Raw genomic sequence first — 25858 nt, 5'->3', positions numbered from 1 at the left:
ACTGACCGTGGGAACCATGAATGTCTAGGCCAATAGGATGTTGTTTGCTGTGATTACCAAGCCTTTGAGTTCATCACTGTTATTATCTCTCTGGCTATTTGACTTTTACCTACACACATATTTTGTATTGTTATCCACTTAGCACTGTGTGACCACCAGGAGCACCAAGCACCTTTCTTTTCTTGTTTTATGGTAAATATTTTGAATAAATGTCTTCGTAGTAATTATTGCAGTGGAACAAGTCTGTATATGGATGTAACCGGAACAATTTAGGGTCCATTACATAATAAATGATCACCAAATGGATCCAATCCTGAATGGAGCCACTGTTGCATATTTCAGTTTATACTCAGGGCCTTTTGGCTATATTGGGTCACCATTGTGCCTTTATGCATACATTAAGCCATGTCAGTCTTTTGTCCCAAGTGCCAAGAAGTCCTGGAAAAGCAGAGCTCAGGTAGCCGTAATGTTGAGCCAGTCTAAGCCATGAAGATATTGATAAGCATGTTCCAGAAAAAGTTGTGGATCCTCCTGCTTGGGATCCTGCAAAGTGGCTGGAAGCATGTCTGCTGTTCACCAAGCACTAATAATGCTGGGGCTCAAGACTTCCAGGGTGATGAGAGAGAAGCTTTTGCCAGCCCAAGTCAGATGGTACCTTTCAGTGGATCATACTAGGAAGCTTAGAGAGGCCTGCCCCAAGGAGGACGTGCAGCATGACCTGCCCTGGTGTTGCGTTCCCATACAACATGAGAAATGCCTCTGTCTATCGCCTTCTCATTGTTTACGTCTGGTTGAGATGGCTGCCTGACAGACATGTATTACAAAGCGCCCTGAAGTGCGATCTTTTTATCATCACAACACTAGGAGTGCATTTCTTTGTTCTCAAGGTAAATACCTGGGAGAAGGATCTTCTTTATCTCTCAGTGTAAACCCCTAAAGTAACTTTCTTCAGAGCTCCCGGACTATGGCTGGTTGACTCCTCTCCAACCCTTCTGTCCTCTGTAGGGATCCCAGCTCACTGAGGCAGTCTGGTGGATGCTGACGGCATTTTTATAAGTGACTTGCGCCACTGATGTGTCTCTTTTTTTGATGCACTGTGCGTGGCTTTCCATTGCCTTGTAACTAGAGTAAGGCAACGCAGCACAATTCGCTGCGTTGCTTTCCTCTGCATCAAAGAGGCATTCCACGGGCGTTGCGCTCCGTTTTCCCATGCAACACCCTCGCATGGTGCAGGCGTGCCTGCGTTGGCACATGGCAGCCAATTGTGCGCCAGCGCAGTGGAAGAGGACAGGAATGCACCGTATCTCATAGATAGGGTGCATTCCTGCCCTTTTCTTTTGACACAGGGCAGCACCGCAAGAAGGCTTGTGGCCCTGCACCAAAACATGCATAATATCCTAGTGATGGGTGTCCCTATCTTCATGACTAAAACAGTACAATAGAACAATGAAAGGATGGTATCCCAGTGTAGGCTACAATCATGGAGTACACCAAAACATGGAGCGGGAAAAGCTGGGCCAGTAAAAGCATTACTTGCAGCCTTGCAAGGCTGAAACATATTCTGGGGGACTAAATAGTGGTAACATTGTTACTGGCAGAGTTTCCACAACCTGTCTCTAGTAGCAACCACTTGCCAGAGTCACCTCCAGTAATTAGCGGGAGTCTGATGCAATTTGGTTCCTAAAATGTACTTTTATATAAAGGGTAACAATGTTAATCCGGTCGATTTATTAGCAGGTCAGGAGAGTTTGGCTGAGACATCTCTGAATAGGCGATAAACATTTTGATTACTTCAAATGCAAGGCATTGTGGGCCATTATTTACACATGTGTGAGCAGGGCTTCATTTGTGCCAGTTGTATGTGGCACAGGCACTCCTTTTTGGAGGCCTAAGACTTTATTTTCGCCATCAGGCTTCGGCCCAGAGCGAGCAGAGAAAGAGGGAGAAAGATAGGAAAACACTGACAAATGAAGAAAGGAGGGGTGAGAGAGAACCTGCAAGAGTGAGATAAAGAGGAAGGAGGGGTACGGTGATGGGTGATGCAGGAAAGAGGCACGAGGTGGCATTAAAGATAGGCTGTCTTGGTATTACACCAACCTCAGAATTTCAGAATTCAGCATAAGTATATGCAAAAAAAGGAGCAGAGAACTCTGGGTACTTCCCACGTTTAGGTGGAGAGCAGCGGCTCTATAATAGACCACCCTACAACACCAGCGACACACTAAATTTGCTTATATATATATATATATATATATATATATATATATATATATATATATATATATAATAGATATATATGTATTATTATTATATATATATATATCTAAATAAAGTGCAAGTACAGTGCTGCTTCCAAACAAAACTGGAATGTTAACGCGTTTTTGGACACTACTGGATATATATATATATATAGAGAGAGAGAGAGAGAGAGAGAGAGAGAGAGAGGGAGAGAGAGAGAGAGGAGAGACAGAGAGAGAGAGAGAGATATTCAAACTCTTGATGGAGAAAAGATTTTTACAAGTCACATAAAAATTTTAAAAATGCCATTTTGGGGGGCTAGTGACATTTACACTCGCGGTTCCCCATTGTTTATTTTTACTTATTTTCTACAGATAGTGTATGCTGACTGTAGACGGATATATCACCACATCCATTGTAGGCTCTGTCAGTGACACACTTTACACAAAAGGCGAGATTTAATGGAGCAAAACGCTGACTGCGCCTGGAGAAGAAGCAGGAAGGCTTTGCTGAGCTACTGGTACAGCTGGGATCCTTTTAATAATGGGCTGTTTTATTTATTAGCCCTTCCACTTCACTGCTCCACTGAGCCTGCCCTGGTAGACATTTATTAGGGCTTTCCTGTCACGCTAGACCAAGTGTGTTATGCTGTCGGTTCCTGCTCTGCTAACAAGCGGCCTGAACCTAGTGGGAGGTTGCTTTGGAACAAGGATGAGGAACTGTAATAACCTTCCCTGAACAGATGGCCGAGGGTCAGAGAGCCAGTGCTCCGCTGAAGCGAGTCAAGCGTTTAATATGTGCATTAATCAGTCATGCGCTGTCATATCCAGAAACTGAGGGCAGAGGCACAGTGGCTTGAGTCGATTGTCAGTCCCCCTCCTTCAGCAATCGAAAAAGGACAATATTATAGCAGACTTCCTGCTCTAGCGTAACAATAGAAAAAGGACAATGATACTCTTATACCAGTCTGGCTCCTGCTTTAGTGTAATAAAAACAAGCATTTGCAATGCAATGGGTCTCGTGTTTGCTCGAGTTAGAGCTACTGGTGTTGTAAATTCCTAACTTGACTTTTCTTGCCACACAAAGTGAAAATGAAAAGTAAAACAGTTGACATAAGCGAGCTGATTCAAAGCGCCACGGCTGCCATGAGAGCAAAGGAGAGACACAAAAAGAAAAAGAAGTTTGTTCACAGTCAAACATATCGGCAAACGTGTAATTATCCGTGTAACAGGGTAGGTGACCAAGGCTGTAAAAAAAATGCCCCAAAGAGGGACAAACGCAAAGCATTTACCAATGATAACAAAGGATTTTTGAAAGGCAAACCAACGAACGAGTGAAAGTGTGTGGTGGGTGTGGTTAAAAGCCCACAACACTTACAACAGGTCAAAGTTCTTGCGCGCTCGACCTAAAAATGACAATACTCTAACACCCATTTATCTCCTGCTGTAGCAGTCGAAAAGGGACAATACTGTAACCCCTGCTCTAGTGCAACAGTAGTAAAATGACAAAACAACAACACCTGCTAGTCCAGCTCTAGTGTGAGAACTGAAAAGAATAATACTACAACACGTCTGTCATTTGCTTTAGCATGTAATAAAAAAAGTACACGCCTAACATTTATCTTCTGTTTTAGTGTAGAAATAGAAAAGGGACAACACAACTATAACATGGATGTCAATTCACTGAAACGTCAGGGATAGCAGAAGTGACATCACATGCCCTTTGACCTCCACTTTCACTCACCCATAATTATAGATGCACACAAATTCACACTTACATTCACTGTCTCACATAAACACACTCTCACCCAAGGACACACACAACATACATTTAAAAACATTTTTTACTTACTTCAGCTGCCAAGGAAAGGCCATAATCTAGCCAACTGTACTCCATTTTAATACACTAATAGTGAATAAGATATTATTATTCACCATTAGTGTAATAAAAATTTGACAGAAAACAAAGGGAGTGGAGCCCCAACTGAGATGCCCCTGTGTTCCTGGCAATTAATTTACCACCTCTAAGGGCAGGGGTCGCAAAGGCAGAGCCAGGGGTAGCTAAGGGCAAACCAGGAGTTCCAGTTTCAACACCTGGCAAACCATAAATGACGTCCATGAACTATAAAACCAGACAGTGCATCTGGTAAGGTATGGTGAGAGTGGAAGCACAGTCGAGTCCAACCCGATATTTCTGCTACAAATGACAAAATTCCTAGGAAACGTAAAGGAAAGTTTCAGTTCTGTCAAGGGCACAGAGGCCCAGATTATGCTTCACCTTTCGCTACTGTTTAATCACAGCAACCAACAATCATGAACTACAAAACCCAGTGGGCATTTATAATAAAACTACAATAAACCAAGTGATACAGAATATCCAATTACTTCTGTGATAGCACAATAAATGCTTCTGTCAGTTTCCATTCCTCTTTCTTTGCTGCTCACACCAGCTGAGCTAAGTACCTTTTACTTTTCCTTCCTATTATATAACTGTCAGCTTATAACAACAATTGATTCCTAACCTTTTTAGGTCGAGCGCACAAGCGCTCTGACGTGTTGTATTCTCTGTGGCTTTTTAACCATGCCCACTGCACCCCCATCACTATCACTCGTTCATGGGCTTGCCTTTCAAAAGTCCTTTGTTGTCATTGGTAAATGCTTTACATTTTTCCCCTCCTTCGGGCGGTTTTGTTACCACCTTGGCCATCGACCCTATTACATGGATAATTGCACGTTTGCCGATACGTTTCACTGCAAGCAAACTTCTTTTTCCTTTTGTGTCTCTCCTTCACGCTCACGCTCATGGCGGTCTTGGTGCTTTGAATCAGCTCGCTTATGTCAACTGTTTTACTTTTCATTTTCAATTTGTGTCAAGAAAAGTCCAGTTAGGAATCTACAACACTAATAGCTCTAACTCGAGCAAATTCGAGACCCGTTGCATTGCAAATGTTTGTTCACTTTACTGCCAGCTCGTGCTTCCCTGCGAAGGCTGTCAGGTGCATAGCCCAGCTGCACTACTCTCCTCAGACAGTGGGATCCTGTCAGGAGGGAGCACCGACCTGCGGGATCTAGGCATATGACGGATGACCCCTGGGTAAGAGCAATACATTTGGGGAACCTTCCATGAGGGGTCAGTCCACTCTCTACTTTATCTGCCAGCCCTCAGGAGAGTGCAGCAGCCATTTTCTCTGGATTTCATCCATCATGGGCTCCAGCCTGGGTGTTCCTGAGTACACGGTGGGAAAATTGATTACCCCCCCCATCAGGATTCTATAACACTGCCTCACCATTCTCTATTTAGATTAGTCAGTTATTAAGGTTACTCCTATTGTCGGTCAGGGTGTGGTTAGCTAGTGAGAAACCTGTCCCCATCTGTGACATAGTACATTCATTGGGACAAAATGGTAGAAGACCATGGATATGTCCACCAAGTCATGGACATTGGATCGTATTGCATGGACCCAGAGCTGGTCCTCTTGACAGATTACATGCTCTGCCGCTCTTTTGAAAGGCCCTTAAGTAGCTGCAGAACACTCCTGCCTCGATCCCTATGGGCTCACAGAGTGGTCCAGCATTGATGCAACCATGAACACGGTACACTCAGGGGTCCCAAGGGATCAATGCCCCATCACATCTACAACATGGGAGAACCACCAATCAGCAACACCCTCTCCCACATCATCAACACCACCATCAAATCTGCCACATTCCCAGAAGACTGGAACCATACAGCAGTTAATGCCTTTCTCGAAAAACCATTGGCCTACCCAAGCGAACAGAGCAACTTCCATCACATCTCTCTGCTCCTGTACCTAGCCAAAGTAATAGTGAAGGCCATCAATAGACAACTCACCAGTCACTTCGAACTCTATGACCTATGGAACCATACCCAATCAGGATTCTAGAGCAACGACAGCACAGAAACTGCACTCATCGCGGCCACAGGTGACCTCCGCACCATACTGGACCATGAAGAAACTGCAGCCCTCATCCTGTTCGACCTCTCCGCAGCCTTCAACACAGTGTCCCACCACACTCTTGTCAGAAGACAGCATGACAGAGGCGTTCAAGGACCAGCCCTCAATTGATAGATTCCTTCCTTGCAGGAAGAACAGAGCAAGTCAGACTACCACCCTATCTACTGGAATCCAAGAATCTGTTCTGAAGTGTCCCTCAGAGTTCATCTCTCAGCCCAATCCTGTTCAACCTCTACATGAGTCCACTGGCCAACATCATCAGATCGCAAGGCATCACCAGTTTATCTTACGCCAATGACACCCAACTCAACCTTTCTCTAACTGACAAACCCACCACCTCCAGAACCAGCTTCTTCAAATGCATGATCAATATAGCAGACTGCATGAGGTCTAACTGCCTGAAACTCAATTCCAGCAAGACAGAAGTGCTAATCTTCAGGAACAAGAACTCTCCATGGGTCTCCAGCCGGTGGCCATCAGAGCTTGGACCCACACTGACCGGCCACGCCAGAAACTTGGGAATTGTCCTGCATGGCAAGCTCAATAGGTCAACATGTTCAGCTCCTCCTGCTTTCACATTCTTCGCATGCTACCCCTGAACACCAGGCACATCATCAATCAAGCCCTCATCACAAGCAGGTAAGGCTACGGCAACACACTATACATTGGAATCTCCAACCATCTCCTATATCATCTCCAGACCATCCAGAATGTTACAGCGAGACTCATCCTTGTCCTCCCTTGGTGCACCACATATCACCACACATCTGAAAGCAGCACTGGCTCCCCATCGACAAACGCAGCCAATTCAAGCTCCCTAATGCACACATTCATGGCACTGCACAACATCAGACCAGCATACCTAAACAACTGCCTACACTTTCACCAACCCACCAGACAACTACGGTCAGCCACTCTCACACTCATGCACACCTGCCACATCAAAGCAAAAGCAGAACGGGAGGTCAAGCATTCTCATACAAATATTTTGCAGGAACTCTTCTCGAAGAGCTAACAACTTGGGCCTCTGATAACGCCTTAATCCCGTTAAACCAAACAGGCTTCTCCAAATTAATAGGAACTACAGCCATCATAATTACCTTATCTCATTGATCGACATAGCAAGGGTAGCAAAGCTACCACTGCACCTATGCTTCATTTATTACAGGTCAGCTTTTGACCATGTTGATGGGGTAAAATTATGGTGGAAACTAGGGAACTGGAAAAGTGCACCTGCCATCCTGCAATCACTCCTACTACTACACATGGATATGTGGGTGCAGATTAAGCTAGGCAGTGGATCTCATGTTTCTAGACAAATCCCAACCACCAAAGGCTTGAAGTAGGGTTGTGTGCTCGCAACCACCCTGTTTAATTTGTTCTTGGCGGACCTAACATCTAAGTTGATTATCAGTGAATCCTATGCCCCACCATTAGGTGACATGGTCCTTTCAAGTCTCTTGTATGTGGATGATTTGATCCTAATAAGCCTCACTCAGTTAGGGCTACAGTGGTTACTCAATATCACGCTGGACTACTCCACAGAGAAAGGCCTGGCTACTAAGCTAGATAAAACCAAAACTATGTAAATTAACAACGCAAGGAGAAGGACTCCAAGCTGGCACCTGGGCAGGATGCAGCTCGACTCAGTAGCTGAAGACAAATATCTCTGTGTCATTATTGATAAAGATGGGTCATTCACTCCACAGAAAAAAGCCATGAGAAAAAAAGCAGCACATTAGCCATAACTTTTCAATTATCTGACCCAACCTTAACGCAATGTCTCTGAATAGTCCAAGCAAAGCTATTGCCCACAATAGCTTACTGGAGCAAACCTTTGAGAGGGATAGATGCTACAAGCTGGAACAATATCATGACTAGGACCTACAGGATAAATCTCCTCGGAGCAGATACAGCTGGCATTCGGTCTCTAGAGGCAAACTCTGGCAAGGCATGGTGCCTACATAAACTACTGGAACAAAATCAGGAATGCAGACCCAGATATCCTGAATTTTCATCTATGGTAGGAGATACAGGATAGGGACCCCTCAGCTGCCAGAGCTTAACTTAATGAGTCGCTAACTATAACTGGGACAACTGTCCTCTGGGAAACCCGCTCCAGTCAACTGGTTAGTAAATCTATGAAATTTCTCTTTGCCTGAGGATAAGGCCACCTTAGCCACAAGATTCCACGCATGGCTAGTCTTGAAAAATTACAGATCAACTACCTCCCAACTATACTTTCATACAAGGTACAGTAATAATCTTAAATAGAAGATTCTGAAATATTATGTTGGGCGTCTTCCATCATTGTTACACTTACCGCCCCGGCAGCTACATCCAGGCTCGACCAGCTCCCTCTTGTGTGGTGGTAGCACAGAAGATCTGCCGCCCTTAATATGTACTTACTTAATATGTACTTGTAAAGAGCTAATGGGTGATCACAGATTGCTCTTAAAAGCATCCTTCACACATGAGGGCAGGCTGTGTTGGCTTCCTTTGCCCCAGTGTATCTGCAGCTGAACTGCCACCGAGTGAAATTTCTCAAAAGGGCGGAAGGGAAGATGGAGGCACTTGATAAACTCGCTTGTTCTTCATGATTTTTTCATGTCTCCCCCTATCCACGCACTTCACCAGCTTTATCGGCTTGCCTCATATGGACTGTTTCCTGTTCTTACTGGCCTTGTTCATTGTACTATCTGTCTACCCCAGTGTGGCCTTGCACTACTCAACCAAGTACTCAACCAAGTACCTGAAACGATGGAGAGAAAACAGTGAATTTTGACTAATCACCAGGGCCGGCAAGCATTAAGGACCCTTCTACGTATGCACTTTACTTGCTCATATTCACAGCTGAGTTTTATCTTGCGACTTTGCACATCTCCCCTCCTGATTGCCCCTGTCCTTATGCACATTCTGGCCCATGAACCTAGTTATTCCAGGGGAAGTCAAGCACCCAGGACCCCTTCTACAAACACATTTTACTTGCTCATATTTGCAACTACTTTTTATCTTGTGACTTTGCATTCCTTGTACCCGACCACCCCTGTGATTTTCCACATTCTGGCCAATGAAGCTACCTATGGCAAGTACTGTGGACCCGTTATACATACACACTTTGCTTGCTTGTGACTTTGCACTCGGCCCTAGCTGAGGATTGCACATTCTGCCTAATGAACTTACATATGGCAGGGGCAGGCGATATGGCAGCTGTTCCGACATAATATCTGTTTCCTGGATGAGGGCAGAACTATCCACTATAGTTCAATCAAACATATCAGTCTCCACTTTTTGCTGCGCGCCTGACTTTTTGTGCATGGCATATGATCATGACGATTCTTCCTTACAGCTGGCACTGAAACACCGTGCAACTGTGATATCTTGCTCTTTTAACTTGTATTGTATTTCTGGTCTTGTTGTTTTAAATGTATTTTAGTTGTCTGCAATGGTTGTAACTAACGGAGCAATAATACATTCACTTACTTACAATGTCAAGATGAAACAGTGGCTCACTCTTTGTTTATTTTTCATATATCACATTAAAATTGGAATGTCTCACAACAGAGAGAATTTTTTTTTTTTAAATCAGAAATGGCGATTTTAATGGAGAGTCCCTCCGTTTTGACTAATTGCAGCAAGTCATCCTTATTAAGACTGACTTAAACTCTCTGATTTGGGGGCTATGGGGGTCTCTGTAATTTTAGTAGAATGGCATAAAGCAGTGTTTCCCAACCTGTGATCCAGGGGCCCCTGGTGGTCCGCGAAGCCTCCTCAGGGGGTCCGCGACTTCTTAGAAAATTAAATAATATTAACAGATTGGGTCTTGATCTTTCAGTAATGACTCAGTGTGGGGTAGCCGGTTTCCAATGATGATTCAGTGGGGGTCCCCGAGTTCCAGTAATGATAAATTGAGGGTCCACAGATGTCAAAAGGTTGGGAACCACTGGCATAAAGGATCTCAGCCGACTGCCTCCAAGGTTAGGAGGTGTAAAAGAATGCAGCCACCACTCTGTGAAGCCTGGGAGGTTCTTGCAGCAACAGAATATCAGATTTAATCTTGGGGGGAAATCGCATAAAAACTGGTCAAAATTAATTTTGCAAGATAAATAAATCAACATTCCAACGATAGGTGGATAACTGATGAGAAAAAATAAATGCTGACAGTAAAAATAAAAACGTGATGCTTATTCTTATATGTTTATTCCATTAGGTCGCCTTGCTGGCCTATAGAAAGGTTTGCTTTTTATGTTATTATGTTACAGCGCATTCGATGCACATCAGCAGGGAAGAGCCGGCCGATGGATGAGCTAAAATTCACGAGATGCTCAGAGAGCATGATGCTCAAACATCCCTTTGTAAAGTCCAAACACAGATGTGTTCTTCATTGTGCCATGCCCTTTGTCTTCATTTTGAAAAGAATTCCTAGTCTGTGTCCCATGACTTTCCTAATTTAGCCCACATCGAATGTAGTTTTAAATCCACTGCTTTAAATATTAGAATTGTTTCATTAGCCCTGTCTTCTGATCTGCATTCACTGTGGAAATGTTGCAGGGGAGAGAAACTGTAAAGGAGAGAAGAGGCTGAGACGGAAACAGAAAGTATGTAGGACAGAAGAGGAATCCAACTTTCAGAGAGTTGGAGGGTGTGAGCAGTGCATAAAATAAATTATAGGACCTGTGATGCTGTGCGCACTGGGGGTGGGGTGAGTGAGCGTGTGGGTGTATTTAAAGGCGTGGCTAAAAAAAAATCTTTAATTTTGTTTGGTCTTTCACCTTCCGGTAACTACATATAAAATAACGCACAGTTTAAGTGAAAAATAAATGCACATTAAGTTAATCAGTAGAAAGTGCACTAGTGTACATTATGAAACCTCTATTACTTAATGCACTGCAGAGGCCTGTGTCTGTAACCAGAGAGACACACAATTAGTGCTGGTTGGTGCAGTGGAGAATAGTGATTAATGTATGTTTAGTGCTACAAGGTCCCAGTCTGCTACAGAAAGCATCGTGAAAATGCAAATCATTACTTTAAAGTTGCATTACACACAGTATAAGACTGGCTGCTACAAAATGCTCCAAAAGGTGCAAGATAAAAAAAGTGCTTCTAAAATATAGATTTTAGTAATACCTAGACTGAACACTTTATATATAACTGTCTTAAAAGCACACACTTCACAGCTTAGCTGGTAGCTCCCTTACAATACCTTTAAAAAAGGACAAATTTGTGTCATCAGGAAGCTTCAAGTAATTTAATCAGTTAAAGCCAATACCGGCTTCCAAGCATCCTTTACATTTGCAGGTTAACCAGTTGCACACACTTACATTTCTTTTAGGCAAGCAGGCACCTTGGCAAGAAGGCTTGCTTACCTGCCTGGCCCTCCTTCGGTTTCACAGCACAGGAGACTCCCTGCCTTAAATGTCTGCCGAAGCATTTCAACTCTCAGAATTGACCACCCGGCAACGGTTGTCTTTTTACAAAAAGTAGGGCAGCAGAGTGGACTGAAAGGGGAAAGAAGGTATAAATGAAATGGGTAAGGTAGAGGAAAGATGGCGAAGACAAAGCAGATCAGAGAGCGAGTAAATGTGCATTACAAGACAGAACGGGGGGCATGTAGTGTGCTTGGTTTTGCCTGGCTTTTTGAGGCTATGCTTGGTTGTGCCCGGGCATCTGCGGCTGTGGGTAGTTGTGCCATGGTTGTGGCTCGACAGTAGTAGCTATGCTTTATTGTGCCCAGGCATCTGAGGCCATGCTTGGTTGTGCCTTGGTTCAGGGGCGTAATACAGACCCCTGCATCTCCTACTGCACAGGGGGGTCCTGGATCCTCCAAGGGGCCCAACCTTACAGGGGTCCCCCATTCAGCGCATGGCCAATGAATATCTATGAGATATGTGAGACTCAGGGGCCCCTCATCACATTCTGCAAGGGGCCCCTACATTTTGTGGCATACCACTGCCTTAGTTGTGCCTGGACATTGGTTCTGCCTATACATCTTAAGCTATGCTTGGCTGTGCCTTGGTTGAGCCTATGCTTTTGGGCTATGTTTGGTTGTGCATTGGTTTTGCCTGGGCATCTCAGACTACACTTGGTTGTGTCTGAGCACCTGAGGCTATGTGCACTTGAGCCTTGGCTGTGCCTGGACATTTTAAGCTATGCTTCATTATGCCCAGGCATCTGAGGCTGTGCTTGGTTGTATATTTGTTGTGCCTGGGCTTCTGAGGCTGTACTTGGTTGTGTATTTGTTGCACCTGGGCATCCAAAGCTGTGCTTAGTTGTATATTTGTTGTGCCTAGGCATCTGAGGCTGTGCTTGGTTGTGTCTTAATTGAGTCTGGACATTTGAGGCTATGATTGGTTGTGCCTATACATCTTAAGCTAAGCTTGGCTGTGCCTTGGTTGTGCCTATTCTTTTAGGCTATGTTTGGTTGTGCATTGTATCTGACTGGGCATTTGAAGCTCTGCCTCAGATATCTTAGCTCAAATGTATTTACATTTTTTGCCAGATCTGCATCTTAAAAGAGACCAGAGACAGCTTTGTGCTTTGGGTTCCGGGGTCCACCCTCCAATTTTCCTGCTTTGTGTTCCATCCACATTGGTAATTAATCTATTACATTACATGCTGTTTATTATGATTATTTAATTATCAATAAGAATGGCACACAAAGCAAAAAAATGTACACGCACACCAACAACGTATTACAGGTGCCTGCCCTGTCAGTAGTACATTCTGACCCTCGTATTATACAAGGGTCAGGCAGCCCGGAAGGCACTTTCACTGGCACATGTGCTAGTACGCATGCACCAGGCATCTTGGAAGTACAAGCGTTTAGTTCACTCAGCCCTGGCATGCCCATATTTGAGGTCTTTGGGGTCCACCCTGTAGTGCTTTCCTCTTAGCTAGTTTCTAAGCACTAACATAACACAACAGAAATGCACTTCTGAGGTCAAAGAAGACTTTTATTGTTGTTAATTCTTCCCCAACCCCAATTTTTATGTATGACGAATTAGTAGCTTTCAAGTCCGCGTTAATCAAACAAAATATATCAGTTTGCAATATACACAGCAGGTTATATTTATAAGATATTGAATGCAAAGCAAAACAAATACTTCACCGTGTGGGAACTATCTACAGCTTCATCTTTCTAAGGTCTGCAATCTGATGACCCCTGTCAGCCGCGAGAAAGAGATTCATCTACCCACATGGGATTGCTGCCAGCTGGCGCCAAGCTCCAGCACGAGGTCCGGCAGATTCGAATCTGACCCTCTGCAGCCTGTTACATTCGTTACAAAGGTGTGCCCCCTCCTCTCAGACCTGGGAAACTGAGCAAGCCTTTTGGAGACTGGCCAGGTCTACAAGACTACTCCTGTTCCCAAGCTCAAGCGAAGAGAAAAACACCCATGTACTCTCTCTTATCATGTCTAGTCTACTGTGAGAAAAACATCTTGGTTCTCTGGTGCAAAAACACAGCTTGGAAAAATACAGCTTGGATTCTCAACTGCAATGTCTAACTCCACGTTAAAGGCAATGGGCAGCTAACCTAGATAACAAATGCAATGTCATGTTAAAGGCAATAGGCAGCTAACCTAAATATCAAATGCAATGTCTAGTGTCATGTCAAAGCCAATAAGCATCTAAGCTGAATACAAAATGCAATATATAATATCATGTCAAAGCCCATAGGCAGAATATCTAATAGCATGTCAAAGTCAATAGGCAACTAAATTGAATACATCATGTCAAAGTCAATAGGCATGCAATGTCAAAGCCAATAGGCGGCTAGACTGGATACAGCATGTCAAAGCCAATAGGCAGAATACAGAATGTAATGGCTAATGCAATGTCAAAGCCCATAGGCGGCTAAACTGAATACAGAAAGTAATGGCTAATGCAATGTCAAAGCCCATAGGCGGCTCAACTGAACAAAACATACCATGTGCTACTGGTGAACATTGAGCAACTAATATGCGCAGTGGTGAAACACAAAGTCATTGGTCAAAACAAAATTTAACAAATGGCAGTACACACCCCCAGATGGCGCACAGTAATGTTTTGAAGCAGACCCAGGCGGCATGAGCATCTGCCCTTTTCTGCCCGAGGCTGCATGCCAATTATTACTGCCTTGCCCCCCCACACTTTCTCATAGGGTGAGGTGGGGTCAGTAAGCATCATGGAAACCACCCCACAATAGGATGAGTTGGGAAAGGGTGGGTTTACACATAAGCCGTCTGACGCCTGGAGTAACAGTCTTTTTTGGCACCCTTCTCCCCCATTACCTCATTCTCCATGAAATCCTTCACTCCCGCTCTCCAACAGTGCCCCTCAACTCTCTGACATACATTTCATATTTTTAAAGTGCTACTCATAGTTCACTCACACTCAGATTTGTGATCTTCATATTACACATTCTTTGCAGCAGGAACATTATCCCTCTGTGCTACTTCATGATGGGTCAAAACTGCCACTAGACAAACTTTTCACCAGCAGTAACATTAATTACTAGAGCTATCTTGACATTTTTATTGTTGTCTGAAACTGCTGGACGCCTAAGGAAGTTCTCATGCTTTCAAACACATAAGTTATTTTTAGCACCCCCCACCACAGTCAGTGCCAGGTGCAGCTGCACTGGTCACACCACCCTAAAGCCGGCCCTGTCTACAGCTTGCACGAGGACTGACCAGGGATCGGGAGCAGAGCCGGAGTAGTTGCAGAGCTTCCTCCTCACCGCCCTGGGCCTGCTGAAGGCCCCAGAGTTCAAAACTATACAGACAAGGAGCGTACAATTACTCGCCTGAAAGACCAACCCAAGTGCTTATTATCAATACAAAGCAGTATAATTATGCTTTTTTGTCGCGGCTTACATGATTTAACAAATATTGCGAATGTACTCTGACTTGTGCGTTTGCAAGCCTTTTAATAGTAGTAACAGAGCCGAAACCCGATCCACTCCAGTAGACATCTAGGGGTATTTTTACTAAGATTTTACGCTGTGTTTGCATCACAAAAGTGACGCAAATCTAAACAAAATCTTGTTTTCTGCTGGAAAGTACCCTAAACGTATTGCAAAGCAGCACAAAGCCCTGCTTTGCATTCCTTAGCGCCAAGGGGGCGTTACATGGGTGGTACATGAGCATTCCCATGCAACTACCCATCCTTTTTTACGCTAAACCCTATCTACTAACATTAGTAGGCAGGGTTTAGTGCCAAAAATTTATGCAGCTGAAAAGCAGGCATTAAAAAGAGAAATGTTTTAATTTCTCCTTTCTTTTCTGACTTTGCATGCGTGCTGCACTGTGCAGCACGCATACAATGTAGGAATAAAGTGTGTCTACGCATAGTACTTTGTAGTGGAAGGATACCCTCCCAGTACAAAACTTGTGCTAGACTCATGCACACACCCTAGCAGTAAGCCCACTAAGGTGTGCAGTGGTGCTCAGCAGCTAAGATGAGTGTTGGCTCTAAGGAGAGGGGAGAGAGAGACATATTTCTGTAAACATGATGCTCTCCTGCTCTCTCCTTTTCACGCAGCTCAGATATTTTAGCTCCTGCGCTGTGCTGAGCGAGAATCTAGTAAATATGGGCCTTAATATCACAGAACACTCTGGATGAAAAACATCCATGATTTAAAAGGCTGAAAGCGTCAGGTTTCTTGCACATCCACCTGTCACGCTCAGTCCAGTAATTAAACCATGAAAGATCTGTAGTTAGACAATGACAGTCTAAAACGTACATTCATTTTACAATATGTCCCTGCGTGTTACACACACCAGTAATCCATTTGGGCTAACCAGTTTTACAACGATGTGTGCCAAAAGCACACGCAGGTGTGAAATTTTGATATTCTCGCCATGTTACAGTTAAATTTGATTTATTTCTTGAATCGTGGTTTAGTTGTCAGGGAGACATTTGTTGTTCACCGCATCCTAGCTCCGAACGGTACTGAGAAAAAATATTTTCATGCAGATCTGAGGTTTCTCAGTGTTGTAAATACTACTATTAAAAGGGTACCACACACAAATGGTAGATTATTCTTGATTTCTTTGAAGGAATCATCTCATTTCTGAATGTGGCTGAAAACAATGGACTTTAAATCTGTCACTATGTATTTACAATTTCAAAACCACAACACTCCAGAAGTATGAAAATAATTTCGAAGTTAAATACTTGTGCATATATGTGTGTTTGTGTTCAATTCTCGAATTCCATATTCATCTTTTTATAGAGTTTAATGCCGCAGTTTGACTTTTCTGTGCGCTGCAAATGACCAGCATCACTGTTACTCAGTTGGTTTGAAACACCCTACAGTTGAAATCAGAAGGATAAAGGGCTGATTTGACCCTGTCGAGATTCGACCTTGTAACTTGCAGGTCGTGCGACTTGGTGCAAACTGGAGGTCTGAATGTCACATAATTTAAGTCTCAAAATCCCCACAGAGCCAACCTGGATTCAATTCTGTGGCTCCCTGGTCACACACAGACATCAGCAGTGATCGCATTGTCCCGTTGAGGTTTCATAACATAAAAGAGTGCATTTCCCTTGGATTCATTTAACTTGCATTTATTGTTTACTTAGGTGTGTGCGTTATTTTATAAGCAGTTACCTGAAGATGAAAAACCAACAGAATACTTACAGAGAATTTTGTGATTTTTAAGCAGGTCTATGACTCGGCAACACACTCACTGATTCTACTTCCATGACCCCAAGCATCACAATCCCAATACTTTTTAATGAACTTGAACAGCCAGTCAGAAGACAGCTAACATATATTCCAGAACCACGTCAGGTAGCATACACTAAGCACATTGGTCTAAGTGCTATTACTCTGTAGGCAACCGTCTAAGTTAAAGAGCATCTCTTTTTTTACTGTGGTCTACTTTTTGACCACCGCCTTTGAAATAAGAGCTGAGCTTCCCTCAAATATCTGCAAAAGAATGTTCTTTTAATGAGGGGAGCAGTAGGAGACACTTTACCTAGCCATGTCCACCTGTATTTTTCATCAATTTATTGCAGAAGTTGTACTGGAAAATGCAACATTTTGCACCATTTTTTAATTTTTTTACCAGATGGAAACTCCTTCCCTTAAACCCCCAACAGGTAAGGGTCAAACTTGTTAGCTACACTCACTTGCATGTCAAATTTCATTAAGTGGTCTTACACCCCACCACTTTCAAACTCCAGCAGACGCCACTGAAAGTGACAGAAACTCAGAGCAAAGTGTTGTGGGATTTACTTTCCAACACAAATCATGATTGGCCTAGGCTCGGTCCTTTAACGCTGGAGCAGGCCTTCAATGGCTGGTGTAACCCACTTTAGTAAATCTACCCCTTTATGTTTGGTGACAAAAGCTTCTCGGTCATTGGCCCTGTTCTTTGAAACCCCTTGTCACCTGCTCCTAGGCCTAATCCTGATTTGAGGAGCCTCTACAAAGATCTCAAACATGGCTGTTTACTTCTGCATTTGACTAATGGCTTGGCCCTAAGGATGACTCTCCTCTTCCTGCCTAATGCAATAAAAGGTGTACATGCGCTTAATAAATAGTGTGTTAACAGAGCATAATTGTTGTATTGAGCCAGAGCACAAGATAGCGGTGTCTGGGAACTTGAAGATGCACCTGGGACTTTTTTACTATGCCTACGCCATTGGCATTGTAGCTGGGCATCTGATGTTTTGTATGCAAGTATAATGAGAGAACCTAGCTAGGCAGCACTGAAGTGCTGAACGAAAAGGGACAGAATGCAAGATATATTATTCGGAACATTTACATTGAACCGAAAGAGAGGTGGTGCTTAACATGTTAGCTGATAATGCTCTGTTAAGAGGTGTGTCCACCTGTGTTACCTGCCATTTGAGGCTATGCCTTTGCGTATGAAAATGTGTCTCGGTATATTACAGTTTGTCCGGTCATATGAAGCTCTTTATTGGCATATGATGGTTGTGCGTTTGATTTTGGAGGTTATGCTTGGGTACATGATGGTTGTAATTTGGACATTGAAGAATATGCATGGGTAAAGCAACAACACAGGAGGAAAGTGGCAAGGACGGGGCAAGCAACAACACAGGAAGACGAGATGACGGGGAAAGCAACAACACGGGAAAAGGGGAATGGGACAGGACAAGCAACAGCTCGTGAAAGATGGAGCAAGCAACAACACAGGAGGGGAAGGGAGGTACGGGGCAAGCAACAATGCATGAGTGGGTGAGGATGAGGCAAGTGACAATGGGTAAGGGGCAGGAGGATGGGAAAGCAACAACACCTGGGGGGGCGAGAGGAGTGGGGCAAGCGACGTTGACGGGACAAGCAACAATGCAGGAGGGGGCAGGTACGAGCAGCAACATAAAGCTGGACGGTTAGGAGAGGGCCAGCAAACATATGCTCTGTTATGGAGTGCTGCAAGGAAAAGCAAAAAGGAGTTCCTGAAAGCACAAGCAGTGGATGGACACTGCGTAAGGAAGTAGTACTTGGGCCCTGCTACAAGAGAGGGACAAACACACAAAGATGAAATGAAGCTGGCTAGTGCTCAACGAAGAGAATAAAGGAAATGAGAACAACATTGAAGCCAACCAATGGTAAGCAGTGGGTGGGCTCTAGTCCCCCTGTCAGTAAACAAAATGTCTTGCAATTGACAGTGCATGCACAGTCTGAGGCAAGACTTAATTACATTCTGTTATTGGGTTTCAAAGGAAGTATCTACCACTGCTAGTTTTTGTTTTCTATCAATGCTTACACCATGAATGCTATACCTTATCTGCTTTGGAGCAGCACTTGAAGGTACCTTACCCTATAAAGCAACTCATAAAACTGTTGTCCCTTACTCTCTCTTTATTGCAAATTATATTTTGACAGAATATCTTTCTTAATTCACCAAATATTCATCTTTTCTATATACCAAGTAAGAAATAGTGATATTTGTTTATAGTTGCGGTTTAGAAAATATGGAGCAGTAAGGGACATTACCAGAGGAATCAAATTTAACAATAAAGCCATCTAAATGAATGAATTGTTGCAGCTGGCAAGACATCTCAGTAGCTTAAAGCATCATCTACAGTCATCTAAGTTTAACATACAGGTCCTGAATCCAAAATCCTTTCAGAGCTAACTCTGAAAGTTGATAAAATGAATAATAATAAGTTGGTTATCATTACAATGTGTCACTGCAGCTCTTCTTAGCCTATTGGTTAAGCACGATATGGATTATATTAGATATCATAATACATTATGGGGCATATTTATACTCTGCTTGCGCCGTTTTAGCGTAATTTATTTTGACGCTAAAACGGTGCAAACCTACCGCCATATTTATACTTTAACGCTAGACACGTCTAGCATCAAAATATTGGGCTTAGCTCCATATCGTGGATGCGGCAAACTACCTTGTGCTAATTAGATGCAAGGTAGGCATTCCCATCTACAATATGACTCTAACACCCTAATGCCATATCTATACTCAACAGAGACCAAGCGCGAGGAGTAGGCGGACCCAGATAATGGCGCTAAACCTGCTTAGCACCATTATCTAACACCTGGGTCAGACCAGGTGTTAGGGTGGCTGTGGACCCATTTCCATGGTCAAACATCATGGAATGGGCCCACAGATGCCCATCCCAAGTCCCAGGAACACCAGAGGGACACCACAGGATGGGGGGCCCCATCCCAGGTAAGTAGAGGTAAGTATTTTGAAAGAAAATGTAGGTGTGCCATTGGGGGCCCCAGGCATGGAGCCCCCTGCCAGGCACTGGGTCTAATGGCCTTGCACGGGGGACACTGGTCCCCTATGCTGGCCATTGGGGTGGTGGGCATGACTCCTGTATACACTTAAGACAGGAGTCATGTTTGTGGCTGCTTGTGTGTCACAAAATGATGCTAGGCTGGTTAGTGGCATCTATTTTGCCGATAACCAGCCTAACATCATTTCAGACCCACTAGCGCCATACTCCCTCACACCATCCCTGCCCGGCTAGCATCTTTTTTTCCAGACTCTAGCCATTCTTTAGCGCCATCTTGCGTCATTGTATAAATATGGCATTAAGATGGACCTAAGGAATGTCGTTAGCCGGCGTTAACAATTTTGTTGCAAAACTGCGATAGCGCAGTTTTGCGGCAAAAAACATAAATATGGGCACATATGTTAAATTACCTCAGCGCCTGTCCTCCCTATCCCAGACCTTACTATGTGAGGATGGCACTGTCTCTTCGAGAGTGCTTCCTCCCAAAGAGTAAAGAAAAAAACACTAAAACAAGTGTTTTCTTCTCTTTGTCGTAAGAGTCAAACCACTGACCTCATATAAGTCTCCCCTCTTCCCCACCTCTACCTTCTGCTTCTTCTATCACATATGGCTTCCAAGCTAAGCAGTGTTAACTTTGGAATACCTTTTTTGTTTTGGATAGAGATTTGCAATCTTCTGGGAAACCAAAGTCTTTGGGTTCCGGGGGGAGTATGGTTGCAAAGCAGAAACTGAAGCTAAAGAGAGTGTTTTGATTGTGCTACAGGACATGTTTTCTCTCCATCTACGTGCTAAGCTGAGACTGGGAGATTTCTTAGCAGACGGTTTGCACTAGATCCAGGCCCTTCGGAGTTGGGCATGGAGACTTTCTCCAGTGCCGATCTCACACAGAGGAGAAAGCAAGGTTTACACTTGGTGGATTTCTTTACAACAGCGATATATTGCAAGATGAGATATTGTTGCTATAGAAACCCCTCTGAAAACACGAACCTCAAGTCCAGAGCAGTGTTGAAGGCAAATAATGCTGTCATGGAGCTTCACAAAGCAGCTTCAAAATGACACCATTTGAAACCTGACTCCCCTTAAGAGAAGGAGATGAGATGGTCTCTTTAAAGAAAGCTGAGCTTCAGGTCATAATTTCTGTGGCAGTGGCCTTAGCTTTGAAGGAACCAGCTACAAAAATGCACTTTTTAGACTGTGACATTGAGGAAGATTCTGCTACTAAAAGGAGACATGTGCAGGAACAACAGAATTTGGACATGAGATCACTCATTAAAGAGGCGTTAAGCTTTGGTTCCATTAAGCCAGTTCCAGAAGAAGAATTTTAATCCCAGTATAATGTTCTGTCAATGCATGATGTTCCTTTTTATGAAGCATTGAAAAGTATTTTGCTCAAAGAGTGGAAAAACATTAACACATTTTCCTTTCCAAGATTTTTGAGGAAAAGCTATGTTTTACAGAAATGTGACGAGCGGTTTTCTCACATCTCGAAAGTGAATACATTGCTGTAAAGCATGGCTTCATCGTCATCTTTAGCTACAGAGGACGCATCATTACAACATCGGTGGTCAAGAAAATAGAGAGTTTTTTAAGGAGGGCCCATGCAGCTATAAATGTTGCCAATAAACAGAAACCTCGGCAGAATACGTAACCCAGACTTGGTTGAAGGACTTTCAATCTATATTGGATTGTTTCAAGAGAAAGCAGATCCCACTACTATTGTTGGGGAAATGTGGTTGTTAGCAAAGTTTCTTTCTGACGTGGCCTTTGACTCACTGTGTGGTCTTTGCCTAATTCTGCAGGAGCATGTGGAGCAGGCAGAAGATTGAATGTGGATCAAGTCATGGACGCTCGAACCAGGGCAAAGCACGTTAAACCACCATCTACCATTTTTTGGCCCAAACCTTATTGTCTCAGACATAAAGAACTTTATCCAAAAACAGCGTAAGAGAAAACGTTTTGCAACATTTAAGGTAATTCTCGGCAAAGAAATCCTTTCTTCAGAAGAAGTCTATGCAAGGGGTTCAGGAGCATCTAAGACCTTCAGTGACCAGGCCAGTTCTGAGGGCTGCACAAGCTACAAGTCCTTGTTCCAGTCCTCCAGCAGCGGCCCATGAAGACATGTCTGAGTCCTGTGGCAAGGGGCAGAATAACAATGTTTCCGATCAGTGCAAACTTGAAAGACAAGTGAGTCCTGTGCATTGTGAGACATGGACAGTCTATCGAATTCAATCAACCAAAACCAGAGCTACTTTCTTTTAGAACTCCCTCTCTCAAAGTCAGACATAAAAAAAGAAGTCTTAGTTACAGGGAGCAGCAGATCTGCTAGAAACATTTGTGATTGTGGCGGGACTTAACCACAGAGACTTGTATTATATACTATTTTTGCTGACCACAACAAATGTCACTTCTCGTTCAGTTCTGGACCTCAGGTTTTGTAAATCTATTTGTTCTGTACTAGACATTCAAAATGCTACAATTATAACAGTGATCCTGTTAATATCAAAGGGGGGGTTACATGGTGGCTCTCTGCCTTGAAGAAGCATACTTCTATGTATCTATCCATGCAAGAAGTCAAACATTTCTCTGTTTTGTAGTGAACAGTTGCCATTTTCAATTCACAGCCCTGCCTTTCATCTTGCCTCAGCTCCGATTGTGTTTGCAAAGGGTTTACCTCCAAAGGTTGCTTTTTTGCTGGAGAAAGCATTCATATTTACCCATATTTATATGTCTTGCTAATATCTGTCTGTTCTTTTGATAAGGTAAAGACTGATGTGAAGAAATGTTGCAACTTTCTGCAAGACATGGGATTTACCATCAGTCTAAGCTGATCCCACAGCAGGAGAAACTGTTTATTGGGGCTCTGTTCAACACAGTGCTGGATCTTGTTTCTTCCAGAGTCCAGGATGATATCCCTTCAGGGGAAACTCTTGTCACTAACTCAAGCTCCAGTCAGGCTATGGTTGAATGTTCAAAGTTTATTATCAGCGACTGTGGATTTAGTTCATTGGGCACAAATCTATCTGAAATCTCTGCTGCGTCATGTGTTGGATCATTGGGCTGCAGACTTCCAAAACTACAAACATCTAGTTTCTGTTTCTTTAAGAATAAACTCAAGATCACAATTTGGTGCCTGCTGTCAAAAGATCCTTGTCATTACCTAGCTCCATGATTTTATAAGCAAATGCCAGTCAGTGGGAGTGGAGAGCCGCCTTTCAAGGGTGGAAGTTCAGGAGGGCCGGAGCTGGAGAGAGATGTCTGAAATTGTGTGAGCCCTTCAGAGATTTATAAATCATGCCGCAGTGAAAGCAGAGGTGGTCTGCAAAAAGACCATCTGAGAACAATTAGCCCAGAGGTATGTCAACCGTCATGAAGTATAAGGATACAAACTCCAGCAAAGGAGGCAAACTCCCTGTGCTCATGGCAGAGGAGCATCTGTTGTTTCTGAAAGCTGTGTATATCCCAGGAGAAAATAATTTCCTAGTGAACCTGAGCAGAACAGACAGATTCCTTCCTCAGTGAATTATCAACTGGGGAAGGAGTCTTTCCAGCAGATTACAGCAACTTTCTGCTAACCCTGGCTGTATCTCTTTGCATCACCCTCCAGGACTGTCCTGCCCCAATTTTGCACAGAGGCTTGATGCAGGGGAGTATGGGGGTTAGATGCCTTACTGACTCCTTGGCCAACAGGTCTTCCCTGTGCATTCCTGCCAGTTTCTCTTAGCCCAAAAGTGCGTCAGAAGATTTGGGAGGCGACAGTAAAAGTGATTTTGATTACACATTTCTAGCAAGGAGACCGTGATACCCAATGCTACAACAGTCGGCAGTCGATCAGTGTCTCCACCTGCCACTGAATCCTCTTCTGTTTCCAATACTTCTCCTTCTGAGTCTAGAGTTGCTCCACCTCGGAGGGACAGATTACAGCAGCTAGGTAGCTCAATGAAGGTATCCAGCCATTATGGAGCCCGTCTACCTTATCTTCATACTCGAAGCATTTAAAAACTGTTACTGCTTGGTTTTGGGATAAATTCTGTGACCCGTACCTAATTCAGGAGGTTTTGAGAGATGGTTTCCAGAAAAACTTAGTTTCTTCCACTTTCATAGCTCAGGAAGCATCTATTAAAACTTCAAGTAAACCTGGGTTGGGGGGGTCATTTCACCCATTTTTCTTCTGGTGAAGAGGCTAATTGAAAGTTCTAGATTTAAAAAGCCGGTGATTACCAACTCAGTGCTTCCTCTGGATCTTCCAACTGTCTTTAAAGGTCTTCAAGAACCACCGTACAACCCTTTAGAGTCCCCCTCCTTGCAATGGTTAACAGCAAAGGTAACCTTTTTACTGGTTGTTATGTCAGCAAGGGGGTTGGTGGATTTAGGATCTTTACTTTTGTCTTTTCTTTTACATTAGATTTTTTTCCAGTGGTTTTTCAGTCAAATCCTAATTTCAAAACCGAGGTTCATTCGGGTTCATCTATAATTCTAGTCTTTGACTCACAGTCACAGACAAACGTTTCTTTCATATTGGATGTGAAAAAGGCACTGGTGATTTATTTAGAGGGGACTCAATCATTCAGAGTATCAGATTCCTTTTTTGTCTGGTATAGACCAGCTAATAAGGGTACAGAATGTCGTTTCTACCTTAAGCATGTGGGTTAACCAAACAATCATGAAAGCATATACATCAGTGTGTAAGACTGTGCCTGGAAACATCCAGGGTTGTTCAACCAGGGGTTTCTGCCTCCTGGGCAGAGGCAAATGCAGTACCCCATAGACAACATTTGCAGGGCTCTGACAAGATCAAATATAAATACATTATAGATTGGATATTTCTACTACAGAAAATTCTGTTGTGGGGTCAAAAGCATTGAGGCTCTTATGAAGAAAGTAATTAGTTGTCATCTACTTTCTAATTAAAGATGATGTTGAGCTGCAAACCTTGTCAAAATTATTGATGAGTACCCGCCTGCAGAAAATGTGAGTTTGGTACATTCCCACAAATTAAGGACTGGGATGGGGTGGACAGGTGTGGAGTAATTAACTTATTGTTTACTGATAATTGTCATTTCTCCAAGCCAATGTTCCAGTCCTACATTCCCTCCCTCTTCTCCTCCACCTTGTCAATTTCTTTGGCACTTGACAGGCCTTTGCCAGTAGCACAAGGTGGAGGTGGGGATGGAGGGAGTGTAATGTGATCAGCAATTGGATTTGCATGGGTAAGTGAAAGAAACACTTATTTTAGTGTTTTTTCTTTTATCCTCTGGGGTGAAATCAGTCTCGGGGGGACAGAGCCATCCTCATGTGTTAAGGACTGGGACAGGTAGAACTAGGGCTTGGAGTAACAAGGATTACAGATAAGTGATAAAATAATTATTATATAATACATGGGTACCTGCAGTCTCGTAAAAAAGCCTTTATTATTGTACCTATTACAGATGGCATGTGAGGTCTATAGTCACCTGAAATAAAGAGATGATGTAACTGTTCAACTGTAATAAGTTACTACAGTTGAGTTCTAACATCATAATGTCTGCTGCCAGCAGCCACAGTGAAAGACAGATTATAGCGCATAATTCCAGCTGCAGGGTTAACAATGAAAACGGGAAATGGCTTTTCCATCTTCTGAAATATTGTTGGAAAAAAGTTATCAGCAGAAAGGGGATATTTACTACAACAACTTTATTTTTTCACAGTATAGTTCATTGCAGGAAATATATAGGACCCGGCTGCCCCCAGTTTGGCCCTAGTCCGAGCACAACCCCAAAGAAACACCGACAAAGGCAGACCGGGATTTTGAGTGGAAGAGTTTATTACAGAATTCAACATAGCACTCCAAAATACTGGGAAGATTAATAAAATGCAATAAGACATTATCAAAATTGTTGTCCAAAATCATAAGGAACGTAAGCAAACCAGACATATGGCTAATCAGAT

Source organism: Pleurodeles waltl, chromosome 2_1 (genome assembly GCF_031143425.1).
Source record: "Pleurodeles waltl isolate 20211129_DDA chromosome 2_1, aPleWal1.hap1.20221129, whole genome shotgun sequence".
NCBI lineage: Eukaryota > Metazoa > Chordata > Amphibia > Caudata > Salamandridae > Pleurodeles > Pleurodeles waltl.
This window is presented reverse-complemented; position numbering follows the sequence as displayed.